The sequence below is a fragment of the Hibiscus syriacus genome, unplaced genomic scaffold (assembly GCF_006381635.1).
Source record: "Hibiscus syriacus cultivar Baekdansim isolate YM2019G1 unplaced genomic scaffold, ASM638163v2 tig00111877_pilon, whole genome shotgun sequence".
In the NCBI taxonomy this organism is placed as follows: Eukaryota; Viridiplantae; Streptophyta; class Magnoliopsida; order Malvales; family Malvaceae; genus Hibiscus; species Hibiscus syriacus.
The window spans coordinates 1,559,511-1,572,183 of record NW_024063208.1 but is presented as its reverse complement, the minus strand read 5'-3'; the positions used below and the strand labels follow the sequence as shown (position 1 = coordinate 1,572,183).

Here is a 12,673-nt window from a genome sequence, read left to right as displayed (position 1 = left end):
CGGTACAGTATCATGCTACATGTAGTTTGTTAATGTAGCAACGCTATAACTTTTTATTTTTTTAGTTTTAGTTTTTTTTTTATAATTCAGATTTTTTATTACTCAAAATAGCAAAGTTTTGCTACAATCCAATTAACCAAACATAACAGAAAATAACAGTGCACAACCTAAACAAAACAATGATTGGTACAAAAACTATAAGCCCCAAGCATTACACAAGGAAAGATTAGTGCTATCAATCCTATTGATGTTTTTTCTCCTAAGACTTAATCGGACAGCCTCATAAATGTAATACCCCAAATTTGGACTAGTGACTAAAATGTAAGTTTAGAAAGTTTAGGGGCTAAAGTAAAAACTTTGAAAAGTATAGGGACTGAAATTTGTAATTTTTAAAAGTTATATATATATATTTTAGCCCGTAAATGAACAGTTTGGCCTAAAACAAGGATTTTTGTGAGAATTAGATTTTTTTTTACGAGATTTGTGTTAAAAGCTAGAAATTTGTAAAGTTCGGTATTAAAATTAGATAATCGAATTGAACCGATATTTTACGAAAATTTGAAGGATGTTATAAAATGGTTGGAAATATTATTTTCATATTTTAGATCAGAGAGATTTTGCTCAAAACAGTGCAATTTTTCAGATTTGATCGAAACAGTGAAATTTTAGTGACTAAAATACAATTTTTGGAAAATTTCATGGTCAATTTAGAAAGTCAAGTTGTATCATCTTTGACCAAGGAATATTTTAATGGAAGATAATACAATGGCATTTGGTAATTTTCAAGATTTATTAAGGGTAATTTTGGTATTTGGTCCAAAAAAGAATAAAAAATTCATTTAATTAGTTTTAAAGGTTAATAATTAGAGATATTTTTTGGAGAAACATCGTGAAACTCTTCTCTCTTCTCCAGTTAGTTGCCGAAACCCATAGACAAGGTGAGTCAATTTGTTTTCTTCCATTTTTGATCAAATTTAGTGAGTTTTGGGACTAAATTGTGAAATAGGAAATTGTTCTATCCTATTTTCTCTACAAGATGGTATAATTATTTCTTGGTTTCATGCTTAAATGAGAAAATGGGTATTTATGGTTGATGAAGGGGAAGTTGATTTTGATTGAATTAAGGTTGAATTTGGATCTTAGGAATGTTGTGGACGAATAACTAAGCATGAAAATTGATTTGGAAACATTTAAGAGGGATCGGTTTAATGATTCGGCCAAGGGATTACATGAAGGAAATGGTGAAGTTAGATTTTTAAGTTTGGCTTTAGTTGGTTTGAAGTTTAACATGTGCGTAAATGTTATCCTATTTATTAACCTTGTTTTGTTCCATTTCGTACCAGTTTCTGAAAGAAAACTCGTGTTCCAAATGTTCAAGTTTCTAATTGTGAACAAGTGTTGCGAGCCTGCTTCGTTTTGAAGTGCATTAGTTAATTTCGTTGAATCATTGTGTTCATTGCATTTAGACATTAATAGTATGATGAGCAGGATTAGTATTTTTTTACTATAATTAATTTGGAGTTGTCGGGCGTGAATTGGGTACTGGACGTCTATCCAGTGGAGCACCAATTTTGTGTAAGGTTGGTGAAGATTGAAATGAATTAAAGTAATGTCAGGGGATTTGTTTGCGAGTTATTAAATGTAGAAGTATTGATTTGGGTATTTGATTTAAGTGCTGGAATTTTAGTAATTAATTTACAATGATCATAATAGTGAAGAGCTATTATGAAATTAAAGGAAAAGTTGAGTTGAATTCTAGAAATAATTTAAAATACGTGGTTTGATTTTATAATTGGTAAAAGTTGAAGATCATGTTGGGAATAATTATTTGTGGAATTGAATAAGTGTTTCGAGAAGTTTGAAGTTATAATGGAGTTATGAGTTAGGTTGATATCTATTTAGTTATCGATTTTGTTTTATAGATTTTCAAATGTCAAAATGAGTTTATGTTAGAACGATACTAATATGTAGTTTAAACATTTTGTGTTATAATTTGGTATTTTCATATTACAATAAATCTAGCAATCCGAACGATTCAAAAAGAAATGACAAAGCTCGTGATTAGTATTATTATATACAAGTTCTGTAGTGAGGCAAAGGTGAGTGCATTTATTTATTTAATTATTTTGATCGAGGACGACTTGCGATAAGTCAACCTCATTTCAATTTACAGCATGATTTATAAAGTTTATAAAGAATATTTGTATAATATTCTATATCAGTTTTATGAATGATTTAGGGTATGAACTGCCCAAAAATGATATTTTGATTATGAATTTAAATATAATACATAAGCCCATTGTATGTGTAATGAGAATTATTGGTACACTTGGCATGCCATTAATTAAGTATTATCAGCTTTGGCACATTCGTGTATCAATGTTATCATATCAGCTTTGGAACATTCGTGTATCAATATTATCATATCAGCTTTGGTACATTCATTTATCAATATTATCCTATCAGCTTTGGTACATTCGTGTATCAATGTCCAGCACCATTGGTGCTTATTCAGGTTATGATGGCAATGAAGTGCATCATATCTCAATATCAGTTACGATTTGCACCCTAATGTGCATAGTGCGCATGTTACTCACGTATCTTATGTTCTCATAAATATGCATTGGGATATGAAAATGAATATGTAAGTTGTGAATGATTTCCAGTTGACAGAAAGCATGATACCTACTGATGCATCGGTGCATAAAATACATTCGATGTTGTATTATTATTGGGATGCATCGATACATGCCTTATGCATCGATGCACTAATTGCATTCGATGTTTCTATTTTAAAAGAGTGCATCGATGCACTACCTCTGCATCGATACACCTTCAAACAAATTTCTGGGTTTTAACCTTGATGCATCGATGCACAATGAATATGCATCGATGCACTCTGCCCAGAATCCTCTTTTTGAACCCGAAAATCATTCATTTTGGTTTAAATCCTTCATGTTTCATCCCCTTTTTCATTCTTAACTCTAGTACACATACTTAAACCAATCTATACTCATTTATTTCATCTTAAACCTTAAAATCCTATATTCCATATGTAATTCAATAATTACATCAATTTTGCAACATGTTTCAAATCTAATTATATTACTTCATATCTCTTACTTAGATTGATGACAAGTCAAATCCAACTTTTAATTCTTATTATAAACTCTATTTCAAGATTTCATTCAAGAACCACTAATATTTAATCTTCTCTATCTCCTTTATCTTTTGATTTTAGGACAACCTAAGCTTTCCATAAGCTTAGTTATCATCTAATGATCAAAAACCAATCTTAAACTTAACAAATAATTAACTAAGTAGAAGACTCACCTTTGAGCTTGGAGATACGGGAGGAGAGGAAGAAGAATAAGAAAAGAGAGTTTCTGGAGAAATCTCTCAATCTTATCACATATATATCATTATCTTATCCTTTCCAAGTCAAATGACCACTTTGCCCTTAAAATCCTTTAATAATTACTAACAACTTTTAGGATTTATTTTCAGATAAATCATTAAACTAATTCATTCTTCTACTTTAATCATCAAATTCTGAAACTTTATAATTAAGTCACTAACCCATAGTTTGGGATGTTACACGAGCCTAGATTTAGTAGCAGTAATGGAATCCATAGAGATAGGACCTCCAATAGAACTGGTTATAGGGATGGCAAACGAGTACAATTTCGTGGATTTCGCACCACACCCGCTTCAATTGGGGCAGGGATGGGTATAATTTTAGTGGGTAGTGGGCGGGTGTAGATTTAGAAAGTGGTACCCGTCGCGGGTAGTGGGTGGGTAATGGGTTTGACACCTTACCCACCTCGCATCCGCCCGCCCCACATCCGCCCGCCCAGCTAAATATCCATTACATTTTGGACATTATGAATTTAGGTGTAATTTTATAAACTAATTTATAAATCCTAATATTGTATAAGATATAACTTGTTATTTAACCAAATATTAGGGATAAGTTAAGTTTATGCATAATTTTTTTTCCTTTTAAACCTGTCATTTTCATTACTGCGCCAATCTTCAAAGGCAGTCTGGGTGCTACGCATTTCTCAATTTCATATGTTACTATTAAGTTTCTGCCGATCTTCAAATGATGTTGGATTTTGTGGTGTTTTTTGTATAAAGGATTCACTGTCTTAGGATATTGGAAGGGATTGCATAATAAAATACTCGTTTTTTTAGTTAAAATGTCAAAATCTTATATCAATCTGCATGCATTGATACTGGTTGGAACAGTTCAAAACTTATCGAAACTATGGGAACGTACTGAAATTTGGATTGGAATGGAGCTTAGACTACTTGATATCAGTTTAGGGCAAAATGAGTAAGTACTAGTTTTATTTATGTGTTTGTTGCTTATGTATAACTTAAGTTTGCTGTCAAGCGGGTCTAGCTGGGTACATCTCTAGTTGGATAGTGGGTGTGGGGATGGATTTGAGAATGTACCCGCGTGGTCGGGTGTGGATTTGAAAATTTTTACCCACCATGGGTGGTGGGCGGGTGGTGGATTGAAAAATATTAGATGGGTATGGGGATGGGGGAGGGAGTATCCGCACCCAACTCGCCCGTTTTCCATCCCTAACTGGTTATATAGCTTAAGCCAGCTCGAGAAAATAATTCTAAGGGTACGTTATACAGATTTACCCATACTAGAATTTTATACATATTTAAACTAAGCCTTTCCATATTGGGTTCCCATTTTCTAAGTATGAGAGGCTTATTATGCACATGCCATGGTCCATTTTTGAGCACCTATTCACGGGCTGATTCAGATGTGAAAGAGAAAACAAACAGATTTTGACCAGCATAACTAACCTGTATCCGTGAACCCTGTAAAGCTTTTCCTCACAAGTTATCAACAATCCTTTGCACTGAGGTGAAAGAGGGGGGAACTCCTAGGAATTGGCCCACGAGAGATTGTTTCCATTCAAGAATCCCAACTTCTAGAACCTCTGGAGGAGGGAGAACAGTTGGGTTACCCTCGTAAGATTTTGGGAGGAAATAATCGAGGGCTTGACTTTCTGCACTGCTAAACAATTGCCTCCAATCCATCAACACAAATACCACAGTGTTAAGAAACCAACAGAAAATGATCAGAAACGAATATCGAAAAAGGAACACCGGCGAAACGACGAGAGTTCTCATTTTATTTTGTTATATTAAACATAATATAATATATTCAAGTAGATTAAATTGCAAAATAGATAAAAATACATTGAAATTAGGTAAATAAACATACTAAATTTGTTCTATGAAATGCACTAATTGAGCATCTGTGGAATGAATATTCTAATTCGGAGAATTAAAATAAATAATTATGCAACTTATGTTTTTCGCATTATTATTATTAATTGTAATTTTCTTATTTATTTGTATTTTCGCAATGTTATTTATAAATATTTTATTAATACTTTTTATTTTGATATTTTTTAGAAATGTATATGTTTTATTTTATATTTGCAAAATCAATATTATTTTAGTTAAATATTGTAAATAAAATAGAGTTGATGATAATATAGAGATAACGCTGGAGATGGATTATTGTTTCATCTTTAGAGTAGAGATAGAGATGCTGTAGAGTAGAGATGAGGGCTAGAGATAACCTTAGTTTGTGATCCATACTCTTTTTGATCTTATAAAAGCTAGAGGACCCACATCATGTGGGTAGTTAAAATCCCCAATTTAATAATTCTCCCATCAAGTTAGACAAGGGACATGTAGGGATGAGCCGGTTTTTTCTTTCTTCTTATCTAGATTTAAAAATTGAAAGCCTTTAACCTACTTAGTTAATCGAACATTTTTATTTTTAAGTTTAAACAATTATATAAAGTGTATTGTCATTTAATTAAGAAACGTCTAAACAAATATTATCTTATCTTATAATCACACGGACTATACAAAAAAAATAAAAGTTTTCATCCAATCTTAATTTTACTCAACATTTAGTAATGTTTCATTACAATAATATATGCATAATAACATTATAATAATTACTCTTAAATATATAGATAGTGTTACATAATTAATCTGGGCTGGGTCAAGAAATTTTTACCTATCCTCGATTCTCTCCTTCACAAAATATATTCTAATCTACCCCGAATATGAATTTAAAAAAAATGACCCTTAAAACCCGTTATATAGAAGTAATTTGACCCTCCTAAGAACATGAGATACTTTTCTAGTTGGCTTCTCAGGAATATCCACACCTGTCTCTTGGGGTCTCCCATCTTTTTTTTCCTAAACACAAATGGGGATTATCTTTTATGACTTGTAGAACAAAAAGGATAGACATTTGGCACCATGGATGTGATGGAGACAAGGAATATGCCTTGGGACCATTCCTATGGATTGGGATTCAACTTTATTTTATACATCAAACAGCTCGCCGTACTAATAGCAATACCATTAAATTAAATATGAAAAAGGAATAACAACTCTGGTTTTCAATATGAAAAGGACATGCCTATCCAAAACATGTACAGCCTAGACAGCAGCACAATCATGTACATCCAAATTGCAATTCTGTCAACAAATTGGTTGCATGAGTTACACCATTTTATTGTGCATTTGTCCATGTTGATATTAAAATGTGGGTCGTCATATTAACACCCTGAAGTGTCACGTTAATATCGTAACCGTTAACGATAAAAATTGTTAGTTAAAGGAATATATTGAGTTTTTTTTATAAGTTCGAGGGTCACATTATTATTTTTTTGAAAAGTAGGGGCCTTAGTCAGCTTTTACCTAAAATTTTCAAACAATTTTATCGAGGAAAATTTAAAAAAAAAACCCTCAATTTTAAAAAATAAATTCTTTAATTTTTATTTAATTAATTATTTAAATTACAAATTTTTATTACTACCAAAATTTATTATTCACCATTTAAAAAAAATCACTTATCCCATTAGACTTGTTATATCATGCGACGTATCAATAAAATTATTTAATAAAAAAAATAAACAATCCCAAATATCATAAAATTTTATAGTTTACAATTTTAATTATTTAACTTTAATTTTGATTTCAATTATGGCATCAAATCATCAACATAACGATAATATGAATGATAATTGTCGAAGTATATATTAATTTAAGACAACTCATTTAATGTAATTATTTTGATCAGTCAACAATATTTTTTTCTGAGAAAAATTAGAGAAAATATGAAATACACAGAGATTTCAAACCAGAGATAGGAAGAAATGTATAATTCTTAATTATTATTAATACTTTTAAATTCGTTTCTTTTGGTACAATTTTAAATTTGAATGTAATAGTATTTGAATTTCATTTACAAAGTTAACAGTCGGTGATTAACAATGTTCCTAAGCAGAGTGAAAAACAATTGAACAAGCCAAACGTTAACTATTTTATTCAATTTTATCAATCATCATCTTCCTCGAAATCCGAATCCTCGGTAGCCTCCTCCTCCGTCTCTGAATCGCTAACAACATAAGCTGTCTTCGTCCTGTTAACCCTTTGAGGTCTGTTCCTCGGTTCCACAACCACAGCCACTTCTTCATCCTCTTCATTGGTGTCGATTTCCGCCATCGAAGAAGAACCGTTCGCCTTGCCCGAGACGGAACCGCTCTTCTTGTTAAACGGCGACGCCCTCATTTTCTTCACTTTCTTCTCCGGCGATATCCCCGAACTTTCTGCAGGCTTCAGCGTTTGAGTTAAAAGCTTTTGAATTCGCAGCAGGTTTACGTCCACCTTTCTTGGCCGGTGCTGCGGCAACCTCCATATCTTCGTCACCGATGTTGATTTCACATATGCTTTCGGAGACCTCTGCGAGAGATATGGCGGGGTTCTTCTTAGCGGCGGCTGCCCTTTTGCCCTGTCCTTTCTTTCCAACTGGTTCTTGAACTACTTCACTCTCCATATCTGTAAAATATTCTCATCATTACCTTTCTCTCAAAGTAGTTTATAAAGTCGTTAAATTAGATCAATTTATACAATAAATATTTATAATTAAATTTGAACAAAAAAGTCCGACTTGACTCGAATTTTACTCCCCTAATGACATTACTAAGAATTGTATGAAAGAATATGAAAATTAAGATTGAAATATAATTCAATCCGGAAGTTAAGGATAAAACATACCAGCAGAATGATCGGAAGAGGAATCGATATTGTGCTTGGCTAGACGATCCCTTAGATCAGGAATATCAAAATCTTGGTCATCATCATCGCTTTCATCCTGCGAATACATATGGAAGTAACAAAAACCCGTCAGTTGATAGACCAAGCATGAGAAAGAGTGTGTAATACATATACATATATACGATTGCGTTGTACAAAATTATATGAAAACAAGAACCAGACCTTGGCTTTCTTTGCACCACCTCGGCCTTTGGGTTTCACAACAGCAGCAGGAACATTTTCTGGTTGAACCAAGTGGAAGAAATCATTATCAATTTCCAAATCTCATAAACTATTTCTCATGCCAACATCACACATGAATGTCAAACCTGTTTCCATTGAACTGGGTGAAATATCTGAGGCTGCTGTAACAGCTTGGTCTTTCTTATTTGTCTTCCTTGGGATTTTAGATGCTTGTCTCCCAGCAGCCTTCTTCCCAGCTCCATTCTTTGCTCGGTCGTTACCGTGCTGTTCTTCGGCTTCCTTATCGGCTTTATCTTGCTCCTGATTACACAAAACAGAATGTATCATGTTCAGGAGAACACTTGAATATGAGAAGTAATCAATTTAAAAGAAAACTATGTCAGGGTCCATACATCTAGCCTTTTCTTAAGTTCATCTAGGTCTTTCAGCCATAAAGACTTTGGAGTTGATGTCCTCCAATATTCAACCTCATGCTTGAGTTTATCTTTATCAGAAACGAGTTCGCGGACCTTCTCCAGGGTCAAAGTACCAATTGTCATCGACAACAAATAGTCATAATCACTCTCCTTAACTGCTGCAGGGCTAAACTCAGAGTCCTCCTCAGGCTCCTCCCTGTCGATATCCCCAGCCACGGATATTTCCTCCACTTTCTTGTTCTTTGGGAAAGGAGTAAAACCTTTCTCTTCAAGGAATAGATCAGCTTTCAGCTCTCTTCCTATTGTTCACAATGATGTCCCCCTTTACCACATCAAGAATAAACCTAACTTTGTTATCCATTTTCAGCAACTCCAGTTCAAGAGTGTCCAACACATGTTTCTGCAGCAGATGATGATTTTTTTTTTATCAATATCAATTTAGATATTACAATAAACTAAAAAAAAAAACTCTAGTGACCTAACCCTGCGTTTGCCGTAAAAATCGAGCCTCAAGTGAAAAAAATCCTCAAGGACTGCATTTGACACAAATTAAGGTCATTGTTTCAACATTTTAAATAGAATTATTACTTAAAAAACAAGGAATAGTTTAGCACATACTTTCCTGCGGGGTGTCATATTTCTAAATAACCCCTCTTGAATCAAACAAATGCATGTTACTTGTCCTAATTTTTGTTGTTCGCTTAAACTTCTTCAGCAACCCCTCTTGCTTGGCCAACACCATGTTCTCCACGGTCATGATGACCTCAAAGTCGACAGTTTTATCATCACTGAATTGTTTAAATTCCTACAAGCCACAAAACTTTATGAGTAAAAGTTAGAAACTGTCATTTGTAAGTAACATAAGCTACCTTGATGAATGAATCGTTTGAGGTTATGATAGATTCCAAAAATTCTTTGTAATCTTGAGTCCATCGACGTATTGGAAGTTCCTTTATTTTAAGTGTGGTCTCATTAGCCTCCTCTATTGTTCCAGTTATAGTGTAGGTGACCCCAGATTCATTTGATGCAGTTCGCTCAATAGTCCCTTTGAAACCTCTGTACCATGGATGCATTGGCTCCATTTGTTCATCATTCAGCAAGCTCCTAACATTTGCCACTACATCTCTTGGATTGTAGTTTGGAATGTAAGAGCTCCACCCTGTTCCAATTCCTTCACTTCCATTGACGAGAACCATCGGTATGATAGGTACATGCCTAAAAATACAGAAGGCATTAATTTTATGCATATGAAGTTCCAATGCAAAATATTTAGTTACTGTGATGTTGAATTTACCAGGAAGGCTCAATTGATTGACCGACTTCATTCAAGTAATCGAGCAGGCCGTCATCTTCCCTAGGGAACAGGTATCGAGTAAAGGAAGAAAGACTGGTGAATGTACCTAGCACTTGCAGCATCTTTGCCACCCTGTGAAAGCAACAGACTTTGTATTAGTGAAGAAAATAGTAAAGATATTGAAGTGATAGAATTGATAGAGTTGTCACAACCAAGATGAACATCTACTAACCTGATTACGAGTGCCAAATTGGCCATTTGGACGAAGAAGGTTGATGTTGTTACTACCCACAAAATCTTGAGCTATTCCAATAATGGTACTCATTAGACTCTGCCCCCCATGATGGTAAGCAGAATGCTCGGAACATAACCTGAAAATTGAGAAACCTTTGCCTCTTTTACAAAATTTCTCTTAAAGGCACAGAAAAGGATTTTCCTCTGACCAGGCTTCAGGCCATCAACCATGGAAGGAATCGACCTTTGAAGATCAGCTATCGAAAACAAAATAAGTTCCTTATTAATAAAGTCACTATAATTGACAAGCTTCTCATTGTGATCAAGGTGAGTGCCAGGCTGCAATACAAAAAAGTAATTCTATCAAGAGGCTAATAATTTAGGTTCTCTAATCTCTAGAATAAATGCATTTAAAGTTAACATAAAATAGAAATAAATAAGACCTCAAACTGTCGCAACCAATTCTTCCTTGCTTCTATCTTCTTCTTACTAAATGCAAGCTCTATGGAATCTCCATCCTGGTCACCTTCCCTTACAAATTCTTTCTTGTGCTTATCAATATCTTTAAAGTAATCCTTCCCTTCAGCTGCTGTGCTAGTTCCCAACCCCTACAACAAAATGTTCATGTTAGGAAAGAAAGGTTACAAAACCCGAAACCAGTAGACAAAGGAAATCAATCCTGCTTAAGCCATGAACCTTGTAGTACTTGATGGTCCAGCCCTTTGTGTTACCACCCAAACTTTCCTTCCAAGATTGGTACTCAGGCATGGAATAAAACGGTATCTCTTCCTTCACCTTGTTGACCATGCGAGAAGCCTGTACAAAAAAGAAGCATAAATGACAATAAGGCTTGCAGCAATTTATTCAACGTATAAATTCTAGCCAGTATTACCTTCACAATAGGGGTTATAAACTCAACCATGAATGATTTTACTTTTTGCAGTGATGGCCAAAAGAAATGAATAAAATTGATCAGCAAACCCTTAATATGGGAACCATCATGATCCTGTGGGACAAGCATGGTGGTCAGCCACTAGTATGAAGACAAGCAAGGACAGTATGTAAAAAACAAATTCCATGAGAAAACTGCTTCGGCAGCACTAAACCTGATCGGTCATTATCATCAAATGCCCATATCTCAAGGATTTTACATCTGTATACTCCTTGTTCTGCTGGAGTCCAAGAATCCGCTTAAGATTCTGTGTTTCAGCATTTTCCATTAACTGCTTATGGCTGGCTTCCCTCACATTGAGAAGTTTACCTCTCAAGGGGTAGACACCATAGTGGTTTCGACCGACAACAGAGAGCCCAGCCAACTGCCAAAAGTAAACATTGTTACTGGCAAAAAAATTCACGTAGTTATATCACATCAAAGTGCAAAACTCAGAACTTACCGCAAGAGATTTTGCCGAATCCCCTTCAGTCAAAATCAATGTGCATTTTTCAGAATTTCTTCCCCCAGCATCATTAGCGTCATCTAGCTTGGGAATCCCACGAATACTTCATGACTTGGTTCCATCGGTTTTCTTAAGATCTTTGCTATGCTTGAATTCTGCCCACTGGAGCAAACTATCCACAACTCCAGACTTTGCAACTGCAATGCATTTCACCAAGTACCAGTTTAGTTAGCATTTTACAGCTTATCTAACCTTAAATACAAGTGAGCTATTTTAACTAATCTTTCTTCAAAAAATCTTCTGAAAGTTCACATTTAGAGTCAAAACTTCTCTGACGAAGTGTCAAAGTTTCCTTGGTTTGAGAATCAAAAGCAGGGTTATCAATAAGAGCATTGACAAAAACCCACAGATGGTTCTTCACATTATGTGCTTTGACATTGGCAATCTTGTTCTTCTTATTTACAGAATTCATTACATAATTAGATATCTGATTGGTAACATAGTCAACATGAGTTCCGCCCTTGATCGTAGCTATGCCATTAACAAAGCTGTCCTGGATAGTACATCGTAAATAATGAACATCATTATAATATAAACAACTGTTAAAATCTAACCAAAAAAATTAATGGCAGGAAAAAAAACCTGCTGAAACTGCCCTTCACTGATACTCACACAGACTTCCCATCTAGTATTAACCTTCTCAGGAATCCAGGAAAAAATATAAATCTTTAAGTGAGGAAAAATATAAATCTTTAAGTGAGAAAAAAAAAACCTTCAATTGGCACATGCAACAAAAACCTAATGAATTAATAATACGGACCTTGGGAGGGGTTCGATCCTTGCTTTAGAGGCAGCAGTAAGTTATAGGTTGACATAATCAAGAAATGATTTCACTGGAATGTGTTTCCCATTCAACTCAACCTTCACAGTCTTGCCAAGACAGCCAGCCAAATCAAACACCCTCTTCCTCA

General features: G+C 34.3%; 1 pseudogene; it reads right to left on the bottom strand.

The window, feature by feature from the left end:
• Positions 1-7,373: 7,373 nt before the first annotated feature.
• On the bottom strand, positions 7,374-11,937 carry LOC120172758 (annotated as a pseudogene).
• Positions 11,938-12,673: the final 736 nt, after the last annotated feature.